This window comes from Ranitomeya variabilis, chromosome 1, assembly GCF_051348905.1.
Source record: "Ranitomeya variabilis isolate aRanVar5 chromosome 1, aRanVar5.hap1, whole genome shotgun sequence".
Classification (NCBI taxonomy): domain Eukaryota; kingdom Metazoa; phylum Chordata; class Amphibia; order Anura; family Dendrobatidae; genus Ranitomeya; species Ranitomeya variabilis.
This window is the reverse complement of record NC_135232.1, coordinates 210,822,747-210,849,778: the sequence shown is the minus strand read 5'-3', so window position 1 is coordinate 210,849,778 and position 27,032 is coordinate 210,822,747. Positions and strand designations below refer to the sequence as shown.

The window sequence follows — 27,032 nt, the reverse complement described above, 5'->3', positions numbered from 1 at the left end:
GCGAAGCCTACAAATTCAGATTTAGGATATTAACCAAACCAAAATCTTCCTTAAAATAAAAAAGAAACATCCATTTTGTGTTCTGAATCACCTTAGAACAGAGTGGTGGCTGGCTATCTGAGAAGTTGTGACTTAGAATTCTGCCATACTCTCGGCTAGTAAGAAGAGTTAAAGGCAGGAAAAACTGTTACTGATTCCAAATGACTTAAGTCTACTATTCTGCAGTACAATATACTGACGCGGGGTCAGTGGGTGCTCTCATCCGCTGGCCCGGCTGTCTTTAGAAAGACTGCATGGACCACGGCTCATACCACTGAACGCCCGCTCTATCTCCCAGTGGGCAATATACTACACAGACAACACAGGGTTAAGGTAAAACAGGGTGGCAATACTTTATTGAACCACAGCACACAATAGCAAACAGAACATTCCCCACATGCCTGGAATTGTATGGGTACATGGGCGCATATAAAATATCACTGTGTCTCCACGTATTTCCAGTATGACATGATGTCAGAGCTCCCAGGGTCGCTACTCCATCTGTGGATGAATGCACAGAGAAGGGGTAACGACAAGCATAGGGAGATGACCAAGAACTGTCCATAGAGTCCATACAAGGTCCAAAGCCAGTTGACACGAGGTCAGAGCTCCCAGGGTCACATGGGCGCATATAAAAGATCACTGCGTCTCCATGTATTTCCAGTGTGACATGATGTCAGAGCTCCCAGGGTCGCTACTCCATCTGTGGATGAACGCACAGAGAAGGGGTAATGACAAGCATAGGGAGATGACCAAGAATTGTCCATAGAGTCCATACAAGGTCCAAAGTCAGTTGACATGATGTCAGAGCTCCCAGGGTCGCTACTCCATCTGTGGATGAATGCACAGAGAAAGAGTAACGACAAGCATAGGGAGATGACCAAGAACTGTCCATAGAGTCCATACAAGGTCCAAAGCCAGTTGACATGATGTCAGAGCTCCCAGGGTCGCTACTCCATCTGTGGATGAATGCACAGAGAAGGGGTAATGACAAGCATAGGGAGATGACCAAGAACTGTCCATAGAGTCCATACAAGGTCCAAAGCCAGTTGACACGAGAGTCACCACCTGGCTTATCTGACCATCTCCATGGAACCAGGCGATCAGCGGGTCCCAACCCTGGCTTTCCCCAAACATATCCATGGTGCAGAGATGGTCACTGGATCAGATCTGTGTCCTTCCAACTGGAGCCGAAAACCCCAAGGTTGTATCCTATAGAATCCTAGATCAGTGTCCCTCGTGATGGTGCCATGATGAATTGGCTGCAGTCCTTTCTCTTGTCTGTTGGGTGGTTTGCAGAATGTCTGGCTCGTAGCTCTGTATTACTTCAGACTCCCAGATGTGATCTCTGAGTCTTTCTCAGCCCAAGGCATATAAGCCACTCCCAGAATCACCCAGGGTCTCCCAGTCCAACATCAAGATAAGGCAAACAATGGTGATGGGATTAAGTAGCACTATTAGCATATAAGCACACATCAATAAACAAAGCCCAACACACCCAATGTACAGTCACCATTACAGACCTACACAGCATGTTAGATAGTATATCAGTTGGCAAGTCTGTATTTCTGACCCACCAGACACAAACACTCAAATGCACAAGCCAATATACAGATGAAAAGCCAGTTCTTATTGGTCTGCAAAAACATAGCTGTCTGGGTAATTAAGAACCAATCTGGTTTCTTCACAACTGTCTTCTGTTCAATACATGTTTATCCATTCAATTACTGTATATTAACCCCTTCCCGACATGTTCCATACATGTACTGCTCTGCGAAAGCTGCGTTCCTTTTCATGGATCCCAATGGCTGGGGATCGCACTGGACAAGTAAAAATAACATAAATAATGGACGAGCTCTAGGGTGATGGAACCTGGGCTGACCGCTGCCCTACTCCTGACAAACACAACTAGAAATAGCCAGGGAGCGTGCCTACGTTGATTCTAGACGCCTCTCGCCAGCCTAAGAGCTAACTAGCACTGCAGAGGAAATAAAGACCTAGCTTGCCTCCAGAGGAATGAACCCCAAAAGGTATAGTTGCCCCCCACATGTATTGGCGGTGAAATGAGAGGAAGGCACGCACATAGAGATGAAAATAGATTTAGCAAAATGAGGCCCGCTATAACTAGAAAGCAGAATGATACAAAAGGGGTCTGAGCGGTCAGCAAAAAACCCTAATCAAAAACCATCCTGAGATTACAAGAACCCATGTGCCAACTCATGGCACATGGGGAGAACCTCAGCCCACTAGAGCCACCAGCTAGCATAGAGTCATAATTAGCAAGCTGGACAAAACAACCAAACAACTGAAAAACAGAACTTAGCTTATCCTGAGAGATCTGGGAGCAGGTAGTAAGGAACCAAACTGAGCACATCTGAGTACATTGATAGCCGGCAAGGGAATGACAGGAAAGCCAGGTTAAATAGGAAACACCCAGCCTCTGATGGACAGGTGGAAACCAGAGACCGCAACCCACCAAAGTCACCCAGTACCAGCCGTAACCACCAGAGGGAGCCCAAAAACAGAATCCACAACAGTACCCCCCCTTGAGGAGGGGTCACCGAACCCTCACGAGAACCCCCAGGGCGATCAGGATGAGCTCTATGGAAGGCGCGGACCAAATCAGTCGCATGAACATCAGAGGCGACCACCCGGGAATTATCCTCCTGACCATAACCCTTCCACTTAACCAAATACTGGAGTTTACGTCTGGAAACACGAGAATCCAAGATCTTCTCAACAACATACTCCAATTCTCCCTCCACCAGCACCGGAGCAGGAGGCTCAACCGAAGGAACAACGGGCACCTCATACCTCCGCAATAACGACCGATGGAACACATTATGAATAGCAAACGATGCTGGGAGATCCAAACGAAAAGACACAGGGTTAAGAATCTCCAAGATCTTATAAGGACCGATGAACCGAGGCTTGAACTTAGGAGAAGAGACCTTCATAGGGACAAAACGAGAAGACAACCACACCAAGTCCCCAACAAGAAGTCGGGGCCCCACGCGGCGATGGCTATTAGCAAACTGCTGAGTCTTCTCCTGAGACAACTTCAAATTGTCCACCACCTGATTCCAAATCTGATGTAGCCTGTCCACCACCACGTCCACTCCAGGACAATCCGAAGGCTCCACCTGACCAGAGGAAAAACGAGGATGAAACCCCGAATTACAAAAGAAAGGAGAGACCAAAGTAGCAGAACTAGCCCGATTATTAAGGGCAAATTCGGCCAGTGGCAAAAAGGCAACCCAGTCATCTTGATCAGCAGAAACAAAACACCTCAAATAAGTTTCCAAGGTCTGATTAGTTCGCTCCGTCTGGCCATTCGTCTGAGGATGGAATGCAGACGAGAAAGACAAATCAATGCCCATCTTAGCACAAAACGTCCGCCAAAATCTAGACACAAACTGGGATCCCCTGTCAGAAACGATATTCTCCGGAATCCCATGCAAACGAACCACGTTCTGAAAAAATAAAGGGACCAACTCAGAGGAGGAAGGCAACTTAGGCAAGGGTACCAAATGAACCATCTTAGAAAAGCAGTCACACACAACCCAGATAACGGACATTTTCTGTGAGACAGGGAGATCTGAAATAAAATCCATGGAAATGTGCGTCCAAGGCCTCTTCGGGATAGGCAAGGATAACAACAACCCACTGGCCCGAGAACAGCAAGGCTTAGCCCGAGCACACACTTCACAAGACTGCACAAAGGTGCGCACATCCCTTGACAAGGAAGGCCACCAAAAAGACCTGGCCACCAAGTCTCTAGTACCAAATATTCCAGGATGACCAGCCAACACAGAAGAATGGACCTCGGAGATGACTCTACTGGTCCAATCATCCGGAACAAACAGTCTTTCTGGTGGACAACGATCAGGTTTATCCGCCTGAAACTCCTGCAATGCACGTCGCAAGTCTGGGGAGACGGCGGACAATATTACCCCATCCCTAAGGATACCAGTAGGCCCAGAGTCTCCAGGAGAGTCAGGCACAAAACTCCTGGAAAGAGCATCTGCCTTCACATTCTTTGAACCTGGCAGGTATGAAACCACAAAATTGAAACGAGAAAAAAACAACGACCAACGAGCCTGTCTAGGATTCAGACGCCTGGCAGACTCAAGGTAAATCAGATTTTTGTGATCAGTCAAGACCACCACACGATGTCTAGCACCCTCAAGCCAATGACGCCACTCCTCAAATGCCCACTTCATGGCCAAAAGCTCCTGATTACCCACATCATAATTGCGCTCGGCGGGCGAGAATTTTCTAGAAAAGAACGCACATGGCTTCATCACCGAGCCATTGGAACTTCTCTGTGACAAAACCGCCCCCGCTCCAATCTCGGAAGCATCAACCTCAACCTGAAAAGGAAGTGAAACATCTGGTCGACATAACACAGGAGCAGAAGAAAACCGGCGCTTAAGTTCCTGAAAGGCCTCCACAGCCGTAGGAGACCAATTAGCAACATCAGCACCCTTTTTAGTCAAATCAGTCAAAGGTTTAACAACACTGGAAAAATTAGTAATGAACCGACGATAAAAATTAGCAAAACCCAAGAACTTCTGAAGACTCTTAACAGATGTAGGTTGTGTCCAGTTACAAATCGCCTGAACCTTGACGGGATCCATCTCAATAGTAGAAGGAGAAAAAATGTACCCCAAAAAAGAAATTTTCTGAACTCCGAAGAGACATTTTGAGCCCTTCACAAACAGAGAATTGGCCCGCAGGACTTGAAACACCTTCCTGACCTGTAGAACATGAGACTCCCAGTCATCAGAAAACACCAAAATATCATCCAAATACACAATCATAAACTTATCCAGATATTCACGGAAAATATTGTGCATAAAGGACTGAAAAACTGAAGGAGCATTAGAAAGTCCAAAAGGCATTACCAAATACTCAAAATGGCCCTCAGGCGTATTAAATGCGGTTTTCCACTCATCACCCTGTTTTATCCGCACAAGATTATACGCACCGCGAAGATCTATCTTAGTGAACCACCTAGCCCCCTTAATGCGAGCAAACAAATCAGTCAATAATGGCAATGGATACTGATATTTGACTGTAATCTTATTCAGAAGGCGATAATCTATACAAGGCCTCAGGGAACCATCTTTTTTTGCCACGAAAAAAAACCCTGCTCCCAGAGGGGACGAAGATGGACGAATATGTCCCTTTTCCAAGGACTCCTTAATATAATTCCGCATAGCAGTATGCTCTGGCACTGACAGATTAAATAAACGACCCTTAGGGAACTTACTGCCAGGAATTAATTCTATAGCACAGTCACAATCCCTATGAGGAGGGAGCTAATTGAGCTTAGGCTCCTCAAAAACATCCCGATAGTCAGACAAAAACGCAGGGACCTCAAAAGGAGTAGATGAAGCGATTGAAATCAGAGGTGCATCATCATGAACCCCCTGACATCCCCAGCTTAACACAGACATTGTTTTCCAATCCAGGACAGGATTATGAGTTTGTAACCATGGCAGACCAAGCACTAGTACATCATGTAAATTATACAGTACAAGGAAGCGAATCACCTCCTGATGAACGGGAGTCATGCGCATGGTCACTTGTGTCCAGTACTGCGGTTTATTCATAGCCAATGGTGTAGAGTCAATTCCCTTCAAAGGAATAGGAACTTCCAGAGGCTCCAGACTAAAACCGCAGCGTTTGGCAAATGACCAATCCATAAGACTCAGGGCAGCGCCCGAATCCACATAGGCATCGACGGAAATGGAAGACAGTGAACAAATCAGAGTTACAGACAAAATGAACTTAGACTGCAGAGTACTAATGGCAAAAGATTTATCAACTTTTTTGTGCGTTTAGAGCATGCTGATATAACATGAGCTGAATCACCACAATAAAAACACAATCCATTTTTCCGCCTATAATTTTGCCGTTCACTTCTGGACTGAATTCTATCACATTGCATAGTCTCAGGTGCCTGTTCAGAAGACACCGCCAACTGGTGCACAGGTTTGCGCTCCCGTAAACGCCGATCAATCTGAATGGCCATAGCCATAGACTCATTCAGACCTGTAGGCGCAGGGAACCCCACCATAATATCCTTAATGGCCTCAGAAAGACCATCTCTGAAGTTTGCAGCCAGGGCGCACTCATTCCACTGAGTAAGCACCGACCATTTCCGAAATTTTTGACAATATACTTCCGCTTCATCATGCCCCTGAGAGAGGGCTAATAAAGCCTTTTCAGCCTGAATCTCCAGGTTAGGTTCCTCATAGAGCAATCCCAGTGCCAGAAAAAACGCATCCACACTGAGCAATGCAGGATCCCCTGGTGCCAATGCAAATGCCCAATTCTGAGGGTCGCCCCGCAGGAAAGATATTACAATCTTAACCTGCTGAGCAGGGTCTCCAGAGGAGCGAGATTTCAAAGAAAGAAACAATTTGCAATTGTTCCTGAAATTCAGGAAGGTAGATCTATCTCCAGAAAAAAACTCTGGAATAGGAATTCTAGGTTCAGACATGGGAGTGTGAACAACAAAATCCTGTATGTTTTGAACTTTTGCAGCAAGATTACTCAAGCTGGAAGCCAAACTCTGGACATCCATGTTAAACAGCTAAGGTCAGAGCCATTCAAGGGTTAAGAGGAGGTAAGAAGCAGCTAGACAGCAATTAAGGGCTTGGCAGCAAAACTCTGAGGGGAAAAAAAAAAAAAAAAAAAAATTTCCCTTAAACACTTCTTTTTCTCCTGCTTCAGCCCAAACAATTAACACTTTGTGGGCCGGCTATACTGTCATGGATCCCAATGGCTGGGGATCGCACTGGACAAGTAAAAATAACATAAATAACTGACGAGCTCTAGGGTGATGGAACCTGGGCTGACCGCTGCCCTACTCCTGACAAACACAACTAGAAATAGCCAGGGAGCGTGCCTACGTTGATTCTAGACGTCTCTCGCCAGCCTAAGAGCTAACTAGCACTGCAGAGGAAATAAAGACCTAGCTTGCCTCCAGAGGAATGAACCCCAAAAGGTATAGTTGCCCCCCACATGTATTGACGGTGAAATGAGAGGAAGGCACGCACATAGAGATGAAAACAGATTTAGCAAAATGAGGCCCGCTATAAGTAGAAAGCAGAATGATACAAAAGGGGTCTGAGCGGTCAGCAAAAAACCCTAATCAAAAACCATCCTGAGATTACAAGAACCCATGTGCCAACTCATGGCACATGGGGAGAACCTCAGCCCACTAGAGCCACCAGCTAGCATAGAGTCATAATTAGCAAGCTGGACAAAACAACCAAACAACTGAAAAACAGAACTTAGCTTATCCTGAGAGATCTGGGAGCAGGTAGTAAGGAACCAAACTGAGCACATCTGAGTACATTGATAGCCGGCAAGGGAATGACAGGAAAGCCAGGTTAAATAGGAAACACCCAGCCTCTGATGGACAGGTGGAAACCAGAGACCGCAACCCACCAAAGTCACCCAGTACCAGCCGTAACCACCAGAGGGAGCCCAAAAACAGAATCCACAACAGTTCCTGCAAACAGCAGTACATGTATGGCGGCATGATCGCACTGTCTTACGCTGAGCACCATGGCGATTGGGTGTGTGTGTAAGCTCTATGTGAGAGCTGACACCTCGCAGCAATGCCCACAATCGGTGCTAGCACCGATCATAGGCATTTAACCCCTCAGATGCCGCTGTCAGTAGTGACAGCGACATAGAGGAGAATAGCTCAGAGAATGCGATCGCGTTGTCCTGATGGTCTCCATGGAGACCCCGACCGACCGACCCCGAGTCCTTCAGGGAATGCGGCGTATCAGTGCCTGCTCAGAGCATGACCCGAGACACCTCCTTCCCCGCCTGTTAGACACTGCTCTGTTGCTCCACAGATGCATTGCAGAAAATCAGATCACCAATCTGAAGATATTCAGTAATGTATCATACTGGGACAATGTAAAAAAGTGGAAAAAATATTAAAATGTGTACAATTTTTTTTTTTTTTTTAAATCCCCAAATAAATTATAAAAAGAAACAAATATTTTTCCAATAAATGCATTTATTTATGTAAATAAAAAAGTAAACAATAAAAGTACACTTATTTGGTATTGCCTTCTCCATAAAGAAAAACTCTATAAAACTGTCCCACTAGTTGACCCCTTCAGTGAACACCGTAAAAAAAAAGAAAAAAAAACGAGGCAAAAAACAGTTTTATCATCATACCCCCGAACAAAAGGTGCAATAAAACACGATCAAAAAGACGAATGTAAATAAAAATAGTACCACTGAAAGCATAATCTTATCCTGCGAAAGCAAGCCACATACAGATCTATCAGCAGAAAGATAAAATATAGCTCTCAAAATAAAGCGATGCAAAAATAATTATTTTTTCTGTAAAATGTTTTTATAGTGTAAAAGCGCAAAGCAAAAAAAACCTATATAAATTGGGTATCACTGTAATTGTACTGACCCGAAGAATAAAGCTGCCTCACCAATTTTATCACATGCGGAAAGGTATAAAAAAAAATCTCTAAAAGCAATTGCTGAATTGCTGGTTTTTGTTCATTCTGTCTCCCAAAAATTGGAATAGAAAGCAATCAAAAAATGAAATGTGCCGGAAAATGGTACCAATAAAAACGTCAACTTGTCTTGCAAAAAACAAGCCATAACATGACTCTGTAAGACAAAATATGGAAAAATTATAGTTCTCAAAATATGGTGATGCAAAAACTAGTTTTCAAAATAAAAAGCATGTTTTAGTGTGTGACAGCAGCCAAACTTGAAAACACGATATAAATATTGTATCGCTGTAATTGCACCGACCCAAAGAATAAAGTCGCCTAATTATTTATACCACATGAGGAGCAGTGTAAAAAATAAATAAAAAGAATTATTCACATGCTGTTGATTTTTCACTCTGCCTCCCAAAGATTGCAGTAAGGCTCGGCGCACATTTATGCTGTGCTCTGCGCTTAGCGCTTACACCGGGGTTTCCGTGGAAATCTCTGAAATATGTGATTCAAATGGAACCCCCGACAGAAGATTCCCTTATAATAAGGCAGACAGAGGCACTGTGGACACCATAGGACCTGTTATCCGGTGGTGTCTGTCTTTTTAAAATTGCATAAAAGTGTCATCAGCAACAGTTTTGTGCACTTCTGAAAAGAAGGACACCACTGAACAGAGGCCAGACAGAGTCAAGAGTAACTCTGCTGACTCATTACAGTGAATAGAACCTTCAGGGTTTCATCTGTCATGTGTTTCGGACATTTAGATGGAAACCCCGATGTACAGTGGGGCAAAAAAGTATTTAGTCAGTCAGCAATAGTGCAAGTTCCACCACTTAAAAAGATGAGAGGCGTCTGTAATTTACATCATAGGTAGACCTCAACTATGGGAGACAAAGTGAGTAAAAAAAATCCAGAAAATCACATTGTCTGTTTTTTTAACATTTAATTTGCATATTATGGTGGAAAATAAGTATTTGGTCAGAAACAAAATTTCATCTCAATACTTTGTAAAATATCCTTTGTTGGCAATGACAGAGGTCAAACGTTTTCTGTAAGTCTTCACAAGGTTGCCACACACTGTTGTTGGTATGTTGGCCCATTCCTCCATGCAGATCTCCTCTAGAGCAGTGATGTTTTGGGCTTTTTGCTTGGCAACACGGACTTTCAACTCCCTCCAAAGGTTTTCTATAGGGTTGAGATCTGGAGACTGGCTAGGCCACTCCAGGACCTTGAAATGCTTCTTACGAAGCCACTCCTTCGTTGCCGTGGCGGTGTGCTTTGGATCATTGTCATGTTGAAAGACCCAGCCACATTTCATCTTCAATGCCCTTGCTGATGGAAGGAGGTTTGCACTCAAAATCTCACGATACATGGCCCCATTCATTCTTTCATGTACCCGGATCAGTCGTCCTGGCCCCTTTGCAGAGAAACAGCCCCAAAGCATGATGTTTCCACCACCATGCTTTACAGTAGGTATGGTGTTTGATGGATGCAACTCAGTATTCTTTTTCCTCCAAACACGACAAGTTGTGTTTCTACCAAAAAGTTCCAGTTTGGTTTCATCAGACCATAGGACATTCTCCCAAAACTCCTCTGGATCATCCAAATGCTCTCTAGCAAACTTCAGATGGGCCCGGACATGTACTGGCTTAAGCAGTGGGACACGTCTGGCACTGCAGGATCTGAGTCCATGGTGGCGTAGTGTGTTACTTATGGTAGGCCTTGTTACATTGGTCCCAGCTCTCTGCAGTTCATTCACTAGGTCCCCCCGCGTGGTTCTGGGATTTTTGCTCACCGTTCTTGTGATCATTCTGACCCCACGGGGTGGGATTTTGCGTGGAGCCCCAGATCGAGGGACATTATCAGTGGTCTTGTATGTCTTCCATTTTCTAATTATTGCTCCCACTGTTGATTTCTTCACTCCAAGCTGGTTGGCTATTGCAGATTCAGTCTTCCCAGCCTGGTGCAGGGCTACAATTTTGTTTCTGGTGTCCTTTGACAGCTCTTTGGTCTTCACCATAGTGGAGTTTGGAGTCAGACTGTTTGAGGGTGTGCACAGGTGTCTTTTTATACTGATAACAAGTTTAAACAGGTGCCATTACTACAGGTAATGAGGGGAGGAAAGAGGAGACTCTTAAAGAAGAAGTTACAGGTCTGTGAGAGCCAGAAATCTGGATTGTTTGTTTCTGACCAAATACTTATTTTCCACTATAATATGCAAATTAAATGTTAAAAAAACAGACAATGTGATTTTCTGGATTTTTTTTACTCAGTTTGTCTCCCATAGTTGAGGTCTACCTATGATGTAAATTACAGACGCCTCTCATCTTTTTAGGTGGTGGAACTTGCACTATTGCTGACTGACTAAATACTTTTTTGCCCCACTGTATGTTCAGTGTAGAACGCCGGATAAATGTGATCATAAATGCTATTAAAAATTAAAAATGTTCCCAATAAAAGCTTCAACTCAATCCGCAAAAAAGCAAGCCCTTACTCACATCTGTCTTCTGTTAATGGAAATATAGATGCTTCCACATTACTGGTAGCAAAATGGCTCTGGAAATGCAAAATGGCTCCTAACCCCCCAAAAGAAATTCAGCAAATTCTCTGCTTCCAAATCCAAATGCCCCCCTTCCCTTCTGAGCCCCAGTGTGCCTAAATCAAATTTAGCGCCCACATGTTTGGCATTTCTGTAGTGATGAGAGCCCACTTAGCTTACAGGTGCACGTCTCCAGAAGCATGAGCTGGGCATAATGTAATGGTCACTACAACGGCAGTTGGCAATTTTAACTCAGCAACAACTACTGCTGCTTGTTTCTGGAAAACACCCATGGAGTTAAAATTGTAACTACATCTGTAGATAAATTCCCAAAGGGTTATAATTTCCAAAATGGGGTCACTTGAGGGGAAATTCTGCTTTTCTAGCACTTCGGGGGTTTTTTATATATGGAATCCGCAAACTATTCTAGGAAAATCGGCATTCCAGGAGGCAAATAGCTTTCCATCCCTCCCGAGTCTCTCTGTATGACTAAGTAGTACTGTACAGCTACATATGGAGTATTTCCACGTTCAGTAGAAATTGTGGGGCAAATTTTGGTGCCATTTTTAACCATTTCACAGTATGAAAATGTATTACTTGGGGCTAACACAAAATCTTGGTGGTAAATGTAATTTTTTTATCGTCACTGATTTACTGGTCTAAAAGTCTGTGACATACCTGTGGTGTCAATATAATCACTGCACCCCTAGATGAATTCATTGAGAGGTTTAGTTTGTAAAATGGGGTCACTTATGGGGGGTTCTGCTGTGTTGGCACCTCAGGGGCTCTGCGAATGTAACATGGCACCCTCAAACAAGTGCTGCAAAATCTGCACTGTAATATGGTGTTTCTTCCCTTTTGAGCTTTGCACTATGCCTTAAAAGTAGTTTTCAATAATATATGGGGTAACGGTGAACTCATGGGTCCATTTTCTCCTGTTACCCTTGTGAAAATATGAAATTTGGAGCTAAAAAATATTTTTACGAGAAAAACGTGATTTTTTTATTTTTACGGCTTAACGTTATAAACTTCTATGAAGAACAAGAACCTGGGGGTTAAATGTGTTCAATACACATCTAGATAAGTTCCCAAAGGGGTCTAGTTTCCAAAATGGTGTCATTTTTGGGGAGTTTCCACTGCTTAAGCACATCAGGGGCTCTCCAAATGCGACATGTCATCCACTAATTATTCCAGCAAATTTTACATTCAAAAAGTCAAATGGTGCTCCTTCCTTTCCAAGCCCTACGCCGTGCACCAAAACAGTTGTTTTCCTCCACATATTGTGTATCTGCACACTCAGGAGAAATTGCACAACAACTTTTGGCATCAATTTTTCCTGTTACCTTTGTCAAAATAAAAAAAAAATTGTAGTAAAAGTAAAGAAGCAATATTTTTGTGAAAAAATGTTTAATGTTCACTTTTTCCCACATTCAAAAAAATCCTGTGAAGCACCTGAAGGGTTAATAAGCTTCATAAATGTAACTTTGAGTACTTTGAGGGGTGAAGTTTTTTGAACTGTATCCTTTTGGGGCATTTTCTGTCATATAGGCCCCTCAAAGTCACTTCAAATGTGAGGTGGTCCCTAAAAAATGTTTTTTTCTTAATTAGTTGTAAAAACAAGTAATCGCTGGTCAACTTTTAACCCTTATAACTTCTGAAGAACAAAAAAAAATTTTTTCAAAAATTGTGCTGATGCAAAGCAGACATGTGAGAAATGTTATTTATTAACTTTTTTTGTGTGATATGACTTTCTGATGTGAGGGCGTAAAAAATAAACCTGTGCCTTTGATAAAACAGCTGACATCAACCTCCAACTATTACCTCATTTGCCACAGCACCAGGGCAATTTGAAGACCCGGGAAAGCACTAAAATTGGGCATCTAATAGATATGACTTTTCTAGTATGGCTGCAGGTGCTGTTTTTAGGCTGGAAAGGCCAATATCCATGGCCAGATACAAGCCCGAGAATACCAGCCCCCAGCTATCTGCTTTACCTTGGCTGGTTGTCAAAATGGGGGTACCCCACGCTGTTTTTCTTATTATTTATTTGAATAATGGGAAAAAAATGGAATGTAGATAACAAGCCATGATATAGCTGACAGCTGAGGGTTGCGGGCCCCAGTTGTCAGTTTTGCCTGTACTGGTTTTCAAAAATAGAAAAGACCTCATATAATTTGGTATTTATTTATTTAGAGTTGTACTCTAAATAAGAGTTGCACTCTCTCATCAGCCAATGCATGTGACCGGAGGTAACCTTTTTACTTCCGGTCACAACTGCTGCCTCACGCTGTCATCTGACAGCATGGGAACCGCAGCTCTCTGCCCTCTCTCAGAGCCTGTGTTTGCCGCGCTGTCGTGAAGATGACATTGTGGCAAATAACGGATATTTTGGCCCCCCATTTAACTGAATGGGGTCCAGGTTTGGGTTTGGGTTCAGGTAGCATAGAAAGGGAAAATGGTTCGAGTAAAGGGGAAGATAGATGGTGTGAAATACAGCGATATTCTTGAATAAAATCTGTTTCAGTCTATCAGTGATTTGAGACTGGGACAGAGGATCACCTTCCAACAAGAAAATAACCCGAAGCATACTGCTAAAGGAACATTCAAGTGGTTTAAGAGTAAACATGTAAATGTTTTAGAATGGCCTTGACAAAAGTCAAACCTTAATCCAATTGTTACCATCCACCTCTCATGTCTCTCCTTTTTCCTTGTAGTTTGTAAGCTTGCGAGCAGGGCCCTCACTCCTCTTGGTATCTGTTTTGAACTGTGATTATTATTTATGTTGTTATGTCTATTGTCTGTACAAATCTCCTCTATAATTGTAAAGCGCTGCAGAATATTTTGGCGCTGTATAAATAAAATTATTATTATTATTAATTAAGAATTTGTAGTCAGGCTTGAAGATTTCTGCTCACCAAAGGAAACCATCTAACTTGAATGAGCTGGAGTAGTTTTGCCTTGAGGAATGAGCAAAAATCCCAGTGGCAAGATTTGGAAAAATCATAGAGGCTTACTGCATCCAAAGCGACTTGCAGATGTACTTGACCCAAAATGAGGCTATACAAAGTACTACTGACTATAGGAAGGTAAATAGTTATGTACACAGAAGTTTTCAATTATTTTTTCCTATTTCTTACTTGCTTCACAAAAAAGAAAACAAAATGATCACAATTGTAGGCATGTATTTTACATTAAATAATGCATACCCTCAAAAAAACAATGAAATTCCAGGTTGTGAGGTAGCGAGACACAAAAAATTCCAAGGGAGGAGGGGGTGTTGAATGCACCATATATATAATTGGCCCCATATACTGCTCCATATATAATTGCCTTCATAAGATGCTCTATATATAATTGCAATATATATTGCTCCAAACATAAAAAAAATTAAATACTCACCTCTCCTCCCTGGCTGCTGCTCTGTTCCGAACTCCGCAACATCTCTGTGTTTCGGCTCTCTGCACTGTGACTGTTCAGGCAGAGGGCGCACAGATGTGATGTCATCACGCCCTCTAACATGAACATCACAGTCAGAAGACGGAAGACGCCGCAGTGGTGGAACAGGTGAGGTGAGTATTGCAAGTACCACAGCCAAGCGCAAGCGGGGAGCCCACTCACGGGCGCTGGCACAGGCACCGGGCCAACATAGCGTGCCAGTGTCCCCGACGGCGAGTGGGCTCCCCTGAATGCTCAAGGCCCCAGCACTTGCCTGGTTGCGCTGGGTGCTGATGCCGACACTGGTTGAGAATAGCACTTTGCTTTTTTATCAGCCCTATATATATTAAATAGAGCAGCAGGGCATATACTTCACCATAGTTCTAATCAAAATTTGAATGAGGAGAAACGGGGAGGTCAGGACAAATAAAGCTAATTTCCAAGCTTTATTTTTGTGGTGTTTATTCAGTGAGTACAGAGATCTAGATATTAATAAACTACAATTTACTACACATTTAGTCATTTGGAAAAATATATTATATTCGAGAGCAGTATTTTCATGATAAACTATAACATTTCTGTACTCGTGTTTGCTTTGGAGATAGGCAGAACTTTGAGGCCAAAAATCTGAAAGTAACTTCCTCTTGTAAATAAACCAAATAAACATCACTGTCAAACGGAGAACATAACCAAGAAATGATTATTTTCAGCTCTTTTAAAAAAACCTGCTTGTAGCACAGATGGCTTGTTTTGACTACAAGTGCTATATTTCTGCAAAAAATGTTACCCCCCTTAATTAGCATAAGGAAGCGCCTCTCAGGCCATTCATCAAGCAATTATTTTAGGTGGATCTGCTAAAAATACTAATAAAAAACTGCCTGTGCACATAACCTTAGCCCTTCTCTCACCTTAGATGTAGACAGAACTAATTCCAATACAGGTAACATTAAATATATATTGGCCCTGGTTTGAGATAACATTTTCTATAATTTTTCATTTCGGAGTTCAGGCTGTATAGCTCAAGAGCATTGCACTTTCCAAATTGTACTTCCCTTGGCTTTATGTCGTGGGGTGCCAGTGATGACTTATTATAGTCACCTATTAGATTCCAAAATCCCACAGCATTCTCCAGCTGATACGATACTTCAGAAAATTTATTGAACACAATTTCAATCCAGGCTTAAAAGATTCTAAATTTAGTAAAGTAGAGTAGCTGGCTTAGTACCAAAATTCCTTGTCTTTCTTCTAGTGATGATTTGAGCAATGGAGGCCTAAAGGTGACTTGCAAAATACAGGAATCAAGATCAATCCAGCAAACCACATATATGCACTTGCAGGTCTTTGAAAAGCACAGGGTGGGCCATGTATATGGATACACCTAAATAAAATGAGAATGGTCGGTGATATCAACTTCCTGTATGTGGCACATTAGTATATGGGAGGTGGAAAACTTTTCAAGATGGGTGGTGACCATGGCCGACATTTTGTAGTCAGCCATTTTGGATCCAACTTTATAAATGGCCCACCCAGGTGTATCCATATAAATGGCCCACCCTGTATATCCATTGAAACTTTAATATCTGCTATCCATTAATGTTTTAACTCACATGCAAATAAGATGTGAAGTGCTCTGGGCGTGACATCATGGTACCCAGTCTCCTCCCACCAGTTCAGAGTCATTTGCAAATTTAGATAGAGCCTTCAGAGGGGTAAACTGATAAAAAATGCAGGATAAAAGTCATATAATGGCCAAGGATAGTGTTATTCCTCGTGCACAGTCACATGATAGCTCATTCTAAAATGTCAATTGAAAGTTTTGTTCCCATTGAGTGCAAAACAATAGAAAGGAACAGCATCCAGTCCAGGTGATGAAAAAGAAAAAAGCCTTTATTTCACCATGATATGACGTTTCGACCACAATTGGTCTTTATCAAGTATTGAGTTTAAAGTCTCAGTAAATTTGTTCACAGATTAACAAAATTTTTATTCCTGCAAAATTATATATATTATTTGACTACATCTTTCAAAACAGATTATGGATGAGCAGATTTTTCATTGTATTATTTTTAGCATACAGTATAACATTTTCCACTCAACTACACTGTTTTATGTATTTAAAATAAAAATGACTATGTATGTGACATTAATTCTACATTATGGGTATAGTAAAATTGTACCTGACAATATAGATAGATAACAAGTTAAATATGTGTGCTGAAGATGGAAAGAGAATGCAATAAAGATATATCTGTATAGATAGAGCTAGATATTTAACCCTTCAATAATGAAACCAGTTGTGACTAGAATCTCTTCCTGCTCCATGATGTATATATCTATCATGAGTATGATTTAATTCTCTTTTTTAGACAAATATATACATCATGCTGTTTTTTCAAGAACTGTCTTTGTATTCTTTTAATCAGTGGTTGAAGTCAGGCTGACATGAATAGCCACGTACCAGCTGAAACAGCAAGGATCAGTAGGAACACAAATTTGTTAACCTCTTGGATGCAATGTGGTCTATAGAGACCATCACAGCTTACTGGTTAGATGAAGGAAAGAGGAATCCTCAATGAGTCCATAAAACTCCCCTCATGATGCAACTGTGCATGTGAGGATGCATTGTCATGGCAGAGGGGGCCTAATAATCCAGCTATTTTAGTTCTACAGTACTATTGGACCCAAGTAAGAATCCTGTTAGTTTAATAATTAAAACACTCAGTGTGCAGTCCATAAATATTATATCACATCAAGACCACAGATGAATGTTATCGTGGTCCAAGAAGTGTCATACAGATAATTTAAAATACTTTTATTTTTGTAAACAGTTTAAAATATATATATATAAAAACAAATACAAAGATGCCTCATGAAACAACCTATTGCGGTCAGCACGAGCAAAATATTCATAAATATCAATAGGGAGCAAACTGGGAATGTAACAGATTGCCGTACGAATCAAATCATATACTGCCTTTTAAATTTTACCACTGCCTTAGTCAAATGCATACACACCCAATTGGGTTGTGTTAATATCGGATCATTACCGGGCTATTATATTCAATGGCGAGCCGAGGGTGAGGCTAGAATATACATCGCATGCTAAATGTCTCTTCCCCGTTCCATCTACCTGGACATGGTGAGCGGTGTGCCCCGGACCCTACACATATTACCTGTTCAATGCTTCCCGTTACACGTGCCAAGCCAAATGGCGTGCTGTATCCGCAAACCCCGACGCGCGTTTCGCGTTAAGCTTCTTCCTGGGGGTGTGTCTAAGTCGATGAGTCGTACAAGTTTTATGTGGTCAATATCCAATCCAAGTTAGTGGGGCGGGGACTTGTTTGTAAACGTCACCCCATATCGGCCCATTTATTCTAACTCCTGCACGCTGCCATAAAGTTGTGACCATCCTTTACCCCATAACATGATAAACATCACATATATCAGCGCTGAGTTTACGAGTTGTATATTGAAAGATAGTAAGATCTCTAGCTAAATCCATTGAAACGGCCGAAACAGGGGCGGAGCCATTTATACGTCATTTAACTAACGCCCACCAAGCCAAAAGATAATGGTATTGGTGGAAATCCAAGCTCACTTCTCAGAATGTACGGAGTGCCGGACAAGGAGCTGAGGTGAATACTTCTATTATGTAATTCATATATATGCCCGTGAACAAAAAAGTGAAGCGACCATAGAGATATTGGTCATAAATTACCGGATAGACCCAAAAGTGATAAAGAAAATCAATATTAAAAAACTAATACAAATAAATGTGATTATTTGAACACTTGATAGTGTACAAAGAGAAAAAGTGAAAAGAGTGATTAATAAAGTGAAGGCCGAGTGCCTGCATATGCATTCGGCTACCATATAAGTGAATTAAGTTATTGTGGGCTTCATTAGTGGCAGGTTTAAACTGAGGTGGAGTTACGGGTGACATCTACCCCCCCTGCAGTAGGGGGCAAAGTCCACCTCAAACACCAACCATCGAGATCCCACCAGACGTGTCCCTTAAAAATATTATTATTTGAATATAGTGCATAAATACTTTAATAATAAAGAGTGAAACACACCGGTGAAGTGATAATGAAAAACATATATATTTAATACCTATAATTTAATAAGTATAATAACAGCATGTTTTTATAGCATGGCTAATCTGTGCCCAGAATTGTAAAGCGGTTTCGGTCCGACACAATAGATCAGCCTAATGTATCTCTATCCGTATTACTATCAGTAATCTCAAACTTCAAATATACTTTAAAATTTTAAAATTTTAAATAACTCAATCCATATTTTGATAATATTTATCCTATATATTAAAATTCCTATTGTCTCGCTTTCACATAAATATGTGTCCTGAGCATAGAATCATGGTGGGGACTAATCACAATAAAAGGCATGATAATATCACATGCAACACCTATGCTTATAAAAGGAACCCACTCGAATGAAGCAAAAGATCTGAAAAACAACAACATCTTCACAAAAAAAGAATTGCGAATGCTACTCTAATATAATTGGGTTCCTGTTAACTGACTTATTTGGGTGTCTTAGGAGCTAGAAATAATGTCCCGGTGAAAATTGGTAGTTGGCATAACCCCACCACTTACATCCCATTACAGGAAAAACCCTTAATATACAACCTCATATCCCAACTAAAGACGAAGACTCTTATCCGGGTATCTTTCCCTTGCAATATCTTCGTTATTATAGTTCAAATGTCCAAAAGAACATCTTCTCTGCTCCTACATGGGTCCACATATCAAATTCATGAGGTGCAGAGTCCAGGTATAACATACCATCTCCACTCCTAGAGAAGTCCGTCTAATAAAAAAGTTGTAATTGTCCGGCATTTCCCATATATCGAGTAGACGGCATCTACTCTGGGCGGCGTATGTCCAGATATCATCCAGCTGAAGCATGAAAAACCCTTATTAGTGTGATTATATATATGGACAGCATTTATCACGGATTATGGTTTTCAAATTACCATCTACTCGATATATGGGAAATGCCCTAGCTCCTAAGACACCCAAATAAGTCAGTTAACAGGAACCCAATTATATTAGAGTAGCATTCGCAATTCTTTTTTTGTGAAGATGTTGTTGTTTTTCAGATCTTTTGCTTCATTCGAGTGGGTTCCTTTTATAAGCATAGGTGTTGCATGTGATATTATCATGCCTTTTATTGTGATTAGTCCCCACCATGATTCTATGCTCAGGACACATATTTATGTGAAAGCGAGACAATAGGAATTTTAATATATAGGATAAATATTATCAAAATATGGATTGAGTTATTTAAAATTTTAAAATTTTAAAGTATATTTGAAGTTTGAGATTACTGATAGTAATACGGATAGAGATACATTAGGCTGATCTATTGTGTCGGACCGAAACCGCTTTACAATTCTGGGCACAGATTAGCCATGCTATAAAAACATGCTGTTATTATACTTATTAAATTATAGGTATTAAATATATATGTTTTTCATTATCACTTCACCGGTGTGTTTCACTCTTTATTATTAAAGTATTTATGCACTATATTCAAATAATAATATTTTTAAGGGACACGTCTGGTGGGATCTCGATGGTTGGTGTTTGAGGTGGACTTTGCCCCCTACTGCAGGGGGGGTAGATGTCACCCGTAACTCCACCTCAGTTTAAACCTGCCACTAATGAAGCCCACAATAACTTAATTCACTTATATGGTAGCCGAATGCATATGCAGGCACTCGGCCTTCACTTTATTAATCACTCTTTTCACTTTTTCTCTTTGTACACTATCAAGTGTTCAAATAATCACATTTATTTGTATTAGTTTTTTAATATTGATTTTCTTTATCACTTTTGGGTCTATCCGGTAATTTATGACCAATATCTCTATGGTCGCTTCACTTTTTTGTTCACGGGCATATATATGAATTACATAATAGAAGTATTCACCTCAGCTCCTTGTCCGGCACTCCGTACATTCTGAGAAGTGAGCTTGGATTTCCACCAATACCATTATCTTTTGGCTTGGTGGGCGTTAGTTAAATGACGTATAAATGGCTCCGCCCCTGTTTCGGCCGTTTCAATGGATTTAGCTAGAGATCTTACTATCTTTCAATATACAACTCGTAAACTCAGCGCTGATATATGTGATGTTTATCATGTTATGGGGTAAAGGATGGTCACAACTTTATGGCAGCGTGCAGGAGTTAGAATAAATGGGCCGATATGGGGTGACGTTTACAAACAAGTCCCCGCCCCACTAACTTGGATTGGATATTGACCACATAAAACTTGTACGACTCATCGACTTAGACACACCCCCAGGAAGAAGCTTAACGCGAAACGCGCGTCGGGGTTTGCGGATACAGCACGCCATTTGGCTTGGCACGTGTAACGGGAAGCATTGAACAGGTAATATGTGTAGGGTCCGGGGCACACCGCTCACCATGTCCAGGTAGATGGAACGGGGAAGAGACATTTAGCATGCGATGTATATTCTAGCCTCACCCTCGGCTCGCCATTGAATATAATAGCCCGGTAATGATCCGATATTAACACAACCCAATTGGGTGTGTATGCATTTGACTAAGGCAGTGGTAAAATTTAAAAGGCAGTATATGATTTGATTCGTACGGCAATCTGTTACATTCCCAGTTTGCTCCCTATTGATATTTATGAATATTTTGCTCGTGCTGACCGCAATAGGTTGTTTCATGAGGCATCTTTGTATTTGTTTTTATATATATATATTTTAAACTGTTTACAAAAATAAAAGTATTTTAAATTATCTGTATGACACTTCTTGGACCACGATAACATTCATCTGTGGTCTTGATGTGATATAGTAGATATATGGAGTGTTGCCCACTCCCCTGATGGGGTTATGGGTTTGGGCGTTATGCTTACTAGTCCATAAATATTGCATTGTATTATATGATTGAATGGTCATGAACCATGTTCATGTGGACTAATGACTGCAACAAATGTAAATACAAAGTTTAATTAGGTAACCTGTCAGCAAGTTTTTCCTATGTATTCTGAGGACAGCATGAGGTACGAGCTGAGACACAGATTTCAGCAATGTGTTACTTATTGGGCTGTGTGTGTTGTTTCTATACAATGAATGTTTTATTACCAGGAGATTATCACTGCCTGGACTACAGCTCATGTGAGCCCTGGTTCAACCACGCCCCCTCCACTGATAAACAGATTACTGTCAATAGACAATGTACATAAAGAGCCTGGCGTGGGCGGGGGCAGCTTTGTGAGCTCTGTTACATGCTACATCTATAAACTCTGATTGTGTCACTGAGTCGCCCATCAGGGCCATTGGGTACTCGGTACCAGGTCCGGTACTTAAAGGGACTTGTTACAGCGGCGGTGACCTGGTCCGTGGCCCTTGGCGCCCATGTTAAAGGGATAGTCTTTAAAAGGATTTGTAGAAATAGTTTGTGAAGCCACCTGTTGTATTCGGTCAGGGATGACCAACACTGCTTAAAGGGGTCCTCTAAGGTGATGTTATGGCAGCCAGATGGTATAACTTCCCACAGGTGAAGTAGGTCCCCAGGGCTCCTGGTGAATAGATGGAGGATGGTGAGTGGTGCAGTAAAGACTGAAGGACGCAGTTGTGCAGTCTTTTTACCTGGTTTACTGATGGTAGCAGGTAGCCACAGTCCAGGGCACCAGATCACAGGTACAGGCAGGGTCTGGCTGGCTTGGAAGTGAGTTCAGAGTTCAGCTTTATCAACCTTCCTTCTAGCGCTGTGTTGTTATAGTCCCTTACTGCCTATGGCTTTGTAGCAAGATCCTCTCAGTTATCTCTGTCCTTTGTTGAAGTGGGACACAAACCCATATGACAGGTGACTCGAGCCTTTTTACAGGGCCTCTATCACGACCCCGCCTCTATGTGTCACTGTGCCTCCTGGGTGTTAGGGCGAACAGGTGATGTATAATCCAGCTGTCCTGCCAGTTTCTGCTATCCCACAGAGTCCCACAAAAGCCTCAGTCTTTGGCTACCGGTGTCTGCGCTTTGCCAGGGAGACAGTCTATTCATTGCTGTTCTCCCCCTGATGTCCTCACCTGTGCTTCGCTCTCCGACATGTTAGCTAAAGGCTGTTCTTCCTTCTGTATTTCGCTATCAAGGAGCTACAGCACCTCAGGCTGTAAGGCCCCTCACCCATCCTTCTGCCTCAGTCTGCTCCCATCTGCTGTCTGGCACCAACTGTCTAATCTTTCCAACTGCCTAGCAACTGCCTAGCAGCTAACTCCTCCTCCCAAACAGAGAGCACAGCTTCCCTTAAGTCGGGTGTAGAGCTCCCCCTTCTGGCCTGAAGTCAGAACGGTGTTGTATATGCTAATTACTTGTTAAAAGGAATCTTCATCGCTTCCAAGTTTGACATCACTCTCCCCGTGAGGAAAGCAATGCCACTGCGACAACCAGGACCCTGGGGCGTCACATCACAACTGCTGTATACAGTAAACTAAGTGATACTTCATTAGAATTACGGTCTCTTTTCCTATATTATACTGCTCTCAGATGAGGAAGCAAAAAACTGGTGAAAGATTCCCTTTAAAAAAATATAAAAAGAATTAGCCGTTTTCATCAGTGTGCCCCAAAAAGGCTTAAAAACAATACAAAATAAAATGTCACCAAATACAAAACCAGATTACAGTAACTCTGCTGGTGGTGAGGCTTCCAGAATTGTACATATACATAAACAATAGGATTATTTCCTTTTTAAGTCTGTCACATTGTACACATATCTCATACCCCCCAAAAGATGACCCTCAATGCACTATTTACCTTCCTATTGCCACTGGAAGCATCCTGCTGCAGTCCTGGCACTCCTGGTTGATCATGCACAGTGGAATCTCTCTCAGCAGGCTTTCTGCCAGCATCATTCTGCTCTTGCTCTATCTCACCTATAGAGTGTATTTTATATTTATAATGCATTCTATGCTCCTGGTATGGTACTATACCGTACACTGTCCAATCAATCTTCTCCACTATAGCTGCCTATATAGTTTTACATCATTGTTAGCTGGTTCTAACAGAGCTCAATTTTCCAGCACCCCTTTACAATGGGACTTATAATAACTAGGCAGAACTGAACTGTGTTTGTTGCCTGTGCTGACACATAAGAGATCAGCTGAATGATAACTGGCTTAGCCAGGAGCCCACAGGAGAGGGAGGGCTCTGCAGCATGAAGAAGAAGCAAGGTGCAGCTGAAAAATTAGGTTTTAACAGTATAAATACATAAAAAGCTGGGAGCACATTGGGGCAGACAAAAATTAAATTGGACACAAAGGTGCAAGAAATGTTTTTTCGTTGCACTGTATATTAAGAATAAGTATGCATTTACTTTGTTTTGTGAAAAATAATGTGATTGTGGGAATAACCCTTTCAGTAATATGCAATTACTTAGCTACAAGTCATGAAGCAAAGTAGATGCTGTAAGGTCCAGCAGGTTAGCAGGCCTTTGTTACCAGTTAAAGTAGTTTTCCCTCCTGCATTGAGAGACACTGCCGATGTGGCGCTGACAGCTTCCTGCCAGGGATTGTCGGGTGCAAGTATTGTGCCCCTCACCTTATAATTAGAATGGGATGCATGACCATTGACTATTGATACAATATCAGGAGCATCTTTCACCGGCTCGATGTGAAAGTGAGAGGTACGGATAACCTCTTTCAGTAGAAAATGCTAATGGTTTTCCTTATTTTGTACAAACACATGTGCACATTTCCATATAATTTATATAAATCACTATGATTTTTAATTTGTAATGTAACGCAATATCTCATTATTATAACTTTATTTACGGAAAAAAGTAAAAGACACAGTAGAGTATGATAATTACTGTAGCCAAGCTCGACTTATTAGTGGTCCAGATACATTTATTTTACTTAGCAACCCTTAAACCTTTTTGGTCATGCATGGTTTTGTGACTAGTGACCTTTTACCCACGTTAGTTCACGTTGTTCCAGCAGTGAACAGGGTTAATTAGTGTCTGAAAACCTGGAAGATTTCCCAGAAAAGGTGGGCGAACATTATTCTCAGCGCTCCTTTCTTCAATGACAAGATCTCTTTTACAGCGTTTTAGAAGAAGGCATATTTAACTCTTCAGACACCAGTTACCGGTAGCAGTAAATACAGTAACACATCAAAGGTAATAAGAACAATATTGGTACCTCTGCAGAAGATAAAAATAAAATAAAGCATTGCCTACATTGTCTACATAGAGAGCAATTGTTTCATGAAGCATAATTCATACTAATAGAACAGATTTACATTCTGCACAGAACAATGATATTACAATGTGTTTTCAGAACTGCAGGTAAGCCTACTACATTACCGTCAATGAGGAAGAAAGCTAGTCTACATGGTTAAAAAGGTTGTCTTATTCAGAAAGCCTATATTAAATTCCCCTACTCGGATATGTCGAGCTCTATCATTTCAGGGTTGCCATGCAATACCATGTCTGTCCTGCGGAGGCACTGCAAAATAAGGAGGATTCACATTTTATCAGCTGACCATGGCGATCACATGGTGTGATTCTCCCATAATTAACAATATGAAATAATGTCCAAATTAGCAATTCTGCATATATATCCCTATATATATCCCGTAATATATATTTTGTATAAATATTCTGTAATATATTTGTATGTTTTCCAAAATATAACATTAAAGATGCAGAATGCAAGAATTCAGCCAGCATTATCATATAGGAAATTTACCAATAGAAGTCTTAAAACATCATTCCTGTGCAGGTCAGCCCAATAATATTGCGGAGACAAAAATAAATAATATGTTTTCCATTTTCTGTGATTTTATCATTTTCCAGTCTCATAGAAATCTAGTAGAGCACTAGTGAGGTGGTTTCGTAGTTTATTCTGCTAGATAAGACAAGCAGGGGTAGGTTTTTGGTTCTCGAGTAATATATATGCTGTAGACAGGTGAACAGCCATTTGGTAGAATACTCGCCTATTTGCTTACCTTTTGATGTGTCCCGGAGAAGCCCCTGAAAGCAATGCTATGTGTTCCCACACAGAGGAATATTGTAAAGTAATATTTTCTAAGTGTATAAAAAGCACCATATTTGTAACATGTGACAGAGCAGAGTGATAAACCATAACACGGGTTGCATCCAGCTGTTACTTTGTGCACTCCGGAACACTTTTCATTCGCATTTTAATTCCAAGATGTTTGCCAGTTCCCAAGCTGTTCTCTTTCCACACCCTTGACAGATGCATGTGTAGTGTACATCTCAATATTCCCAAGGTGTCAGAACATGTGTAATCCACAGACTATCCTTTGTAATAGCATAAAGGAAACCCATAAGAAAATCATCTAGTAGAATATAATTGGCTAGTGCAGTTAAAAAACAAAATACTTTGTTTCTAAAATTATTTGTTGCCAAGAAGACTTCTTAAGTAACTGTAAAATGATCATTTATTTCTAGTGAAGTGCAGTTCCTGTTTAGCAGACCCATATCTATGTGATGAAGTGTGAAGATAAACAAAACATATAAAGGCCCCGTCTCACTAAGCGATTTACCAACGATCACGACCAGCGATACGACCTGGCCGTGATCGTTGGTAAGTCGCTGTGTGGTCGCTGGGGAGCTGTCACACAGACCGCTCTCCCCAGCGACCAACGATCAGGGGAACGACTTCGGCATTGTTGAAACTGTCTTCAACGATGCCGAAGTCCCCCTGCAGCACCCGGGTAACCAGGGTAAACATCGGGTTACTAAGCGCAGGGCCGCGCTTAGTAACCCGATGTTTACCCTGGTTACCAAAAAAAACAAACACTACATACTCGCCTTTCGGTGTCCAGGTCCCTTGCCGTCTGCTTCCTGCTCTGACTGAGATCCGGCCGTACAGTGAGAGCAGAGCGCAGCGGTGACGTCACTGCTGTGCTCTCACTTCTCACTGTACGGCCGGGAGTCAGTGAGAGCAGGAAGCAGACGGCAAGGGACCTGACGGACATCAGAAGGCGAGTATGTACTGTTTGTTTTTTTTTTTACATTTACGCTGGTAACCAGGGTAAACATCGGGTTACTAAGCGCGGCCCTGCGCTTAGTAACCCGATGTTTACCCTGGTTACCAGTGAAGACATCGCTGGATCGGTGTCACACACACCGATTCAGCGATGTCAGCGGGACCTCAACGACCGAAAAAAGGTCCAGGCCATTCCGACACGACCAGCGATCTCGCAGCAGGGGCCTGATCGCTGGTACGTGTCACACATAGCGAGATCGCTATGGAGGTCGCTGTTGCGTCACAAAACTTGTGACTCAGCAGCGATCTCGCTAGCGATCTCGCTATGTGAGACGGGGCCTTTAACACCAAAACCTGAGTAAACCACTGATTGTATCAAGGATCATGAGATAAAGATCATGTTATCTAGCCAAAAGACAATTTCCTGAAGTATGTAGCATTACATACACTGCGTGCAGAATTATTAGGCAAGTTGTATTTTGATCACAGGATACTTTTTATACATGTTGT

General features: G+C 41.8%; 1 protein-coding gene across 1 annotated transcript in view; it reads right to left on the bottom strand.

The window, feature by feature from the left end:
* LOC143793869 (chemerin-like receptor 1) overlaps positions 1-22,714 on the bottom strand; it is a 129,727-nt gene extending 107,013 nt beyond the window's left edge. Inside the window, exon 1 of the mRNA XM_077280820.1 lies at positions 22,599-22,714. The gene's annotated coding sequence lies outside the window, so the exon portion shown is untranslated. The remainder of the gene's footprint in view (positions 1-22,598) is intronic.
* Between the last annotated feature and the right edge of the window lie 4,318 nt (positions 22,715-27,032).